This window comes from Colobus angolensis, unplaced genomic scaffold (genome assembly GCF_000951035.1).
Source record: "Colobus angolensis palliatus isolate OR3802 unplaced genomic scaffold, Cang.pa_1.0 Scaffold348, whole genome shotgun sequence".
Lineage (NCBI taxonomy): Eukaryota > Metazoa > Chordata > Mammalia > Primates > Cercopithecidae > Colobus > Colobus angolensis.
In genome coordinates, this window is record NW_012116799.1 from 500,679 (window position 1) to 503,996 (window position 3,318).

The window sequence follows — 3,318 nt, forward strand, 5'->3', positions numbered from 1 at the left end:
TGGAGAAGTTTGCTAACACTGTTTTTGTAGAATCTGCAAACGGATATTTGGGAGCACTTTCAGGCCTACAGTGAAAAAAAAATATCCTCAGGAAAAATCTAGAAAGAATCTTTGTGAGAAACTGCTTTCTGATGTGTGAATTCAAGTCACACAGTTACACGGTTCTTTCCATTGAGCAGTTTGTCAGCACTGTTTTCTTGAAATCCACATGGGATAGTTTGGAGCACTTTGAAGCTTATTGTAACAAGAGAAATATCCTCAGAAAAAAACTAGAGAAAGCTTTCTGATGAACCACTTCATGATTTGTGAATTCATCTCACAGGCTTACACAATACTTTTCATGGAGTAATTTGGTAACACTGCTTTTGGGGATTCTGTGAAGGGATATTTTGGATCCCATTGAAGACTATGGTGAGAAAGGAATTATCCTCAAAGGAAAAGTTGGAAAAACTTTCTGAGAAAGCCCTTTGTGATGTGTGAATTCATCACACAGAGTTACATGTGTCATTTTATGGAGCAGTTCGCTAAAACTGTTTTCCTGAGATCCTCAAAGGGATATTTGAGTGTGCATTGAGGCCTATGGTGAAAAAGGAAATATCCTCAAATTAAAACTAGAATAAGATAGTTACACTGTTCTTTTCATTCAACAGTTTGCCTACACTGTTTTCTTGGAGTCCACAATGGGATATTTCAGAGCCCACTGAAGCTTAGTGTGACAAAGGAAATATCCTCAAAAAAAAATAGAAAGAAGCTTTCTGAGAAACTGTTTTGTGAGGTGTTAATTCATCTCACAGAGTTACAGGTATATTTTCATGGATCAGTTGGTTAGCACTGCTTTTGGGGAATCTTAGAAGGGATATTTTGTATCGTATTGAAGAATATGGTGACAAACAAAATATTCTCAGATAAGGACTAGAAAGAAGCTTTCTGGCATAGTCCTTTGTGATGTGTGAATTCATCTCAAGAGTTACACTGTTCTTTTCATGGAGCAGTTTACTAACACTGTTTTCGTGGAATCTGCAAAGGGATATTTGGGAGTACATTAGGGCCTATAGTGGAAAAACAAATATACTCATACAAGAACTAGAAAGGAGCTCTGTGAGAATCTGTTTTATGAGGTCTGAATTCATCTCACAGAATTACACCATTCTTTTCACTGAGCAGTTTGATAACACTGTCTTCGTGGAATCTGCAATAAGATATTTGGGAGCGCATTGAAACCTAGGGTGACAAAAGAAATATTCTCACAGAAAAAGCAAAAAGAAAGTTTTGGAGAACCCGCTGTGTGGTGTGTGAATTCATCTCACAGAATTATACTGTTCTTTTCTTTGAGGAGTTTGCTAACACGGTTTTCTTGGAATCTGCAATACAATATTTTGGAGTGCATTGAAGCTTATGGTCACAAAGGAGATATCCTCAGAGAAAAACTAGAAAGAATCTTTCTAGAAACTGCTTTGTGATTTATGAATTCACCTCACAGAGTTACACTACTCTTTTCATGTAGCAGTTTGGTAGCACTGTTTTTGTGGTATCTGAGAAGGGATATTTGGATCACATTGAAGCCTTTAGTGACAAAGGAAATATCCTCAGATTAAAACTAGAAAGAAGTTTTCTCTGAAAGTTCTTTGTGATTTGTGAATGTATCTCATAGTGTTAATACCTTTCTTTTCATGGAGAAGATTGCTAACACTGTTTTTGTGAAATTTGTGAAGGGATATTTGGGAGCGAATTACGGCCTCTGGTGAAAAAGGAAATATCTGCAGATAAAAAGCAGAAAAAAGCTTTTGGACAAAGTTCTCTGTGATGAGTGAATTCATTTCACAGAATTATACCTTAATTTTCATGGAACAGTTTGCCAAAACTGTTTTCATGGAATCTGCAAAGGGATATTTGGGAGCACATTGAGGTCTATAGTGAAAAAGGAGATATCCCATTTTAAACTGGAAAAAAGCTTTCTGAGAAACTGCTTTATGATTTGTGAATTCATCTCACAGAGTTACACTGTTCTTTTCATTGAGCAGTTTGATAAATATGTTTTCTTGGAATCTGAAATGGCATATTTCAGAGGGCATTGAAGTTTATGGTGACAAAGAAAATATCCTCATATGAGAACAAGGAAGACGCTTTCCGAGAAACCACTTTGTGATGTGTTAATTCTTTTCACAGAGTTTCATGATTCTTTTCATGTCTCAGTTTGGTAGCAGTGTTTTTGGGGAATGTGAGAAGGAATATTTTGGATCACATTGAAGCCCACGGTAACAAAGGAAATATCCTCATATAAAATATGCAAACAAGCTTTGTGAGAAACTGCATCATGATGTGTTAGTTCATCTCACTGTGTTAAAATTGTCTTTTCATGGAGCAGTTTGCTTACACTGTTTTCCTGGAATCTGCACAGGGATATATGGGAGTGCAATGTAGCAAACCTTAAAAAAGGAAATATCCACAAATAAATACTAGAAAGAAGCGTTCTGAGAACCTGCTTTGTGATGTGTAAAATCATCTCACAGTGGTACACCGTTCTTTGCATTGCCCAGTTTGGTGACACTGTTTTCATGGAATCTGCAATAGGAAATTTGGGAGTGCATTAAAGTCTAGGGTGACAAAAGAAATATCCTCACAGAAGAAGCAAACAAAGCTTTCTGAGAAACTGCTTTGTGATGTGTGAATTCATCTCACAGAGGTACATGATTCTTTTCATGGAGAAGTATGGTGGCATTGTTATTGGGCAATCTGAGAAGGTATATTTTGAATCATATTGAAGCGTGTGGTGACAAAGGAAATATCCTGAGATAAAAACTGGAAAGAAACTTTCTGAGAAAGTACTTTGTGATGTGTGAATTCTTCTCACAGTGTTACACTGTACTTTTCACTGAGCAGTCTGCTAACACTGTTTTCATAGAATCTGCAAAGGGATATTTGGGTGCCCATTGAGACCTAAGGTGAAAAAAGAAATATCCTCAGATAAAAAATAGAAATAAACTTTCAGAGAAACTGCTTTGTGATGTCTGAATTCAACTCACAGATTTACAATGTTCTTATCATTGAGAAGTTTGCTAACACTGTTTTCTTGGAACCTGTAATGGGATATTTCGAAGCACACTGAAGCTTATGGTGATAAAGAAAATATCCTCACATAAAAAATTTAAAGAAGATTTCTGAGAAACTGCTTTGTGATGTGTTAATTTATCTCACAGACTTACGCGATACTTTTCATGGATTAGTTTGGTAGCCCTGTTTTTGGGGAATGAATGAACGAATATTTTGGATCACATTGAAGCCTATGGTGACAAACAAAATATCCTCAGATAAGAACTA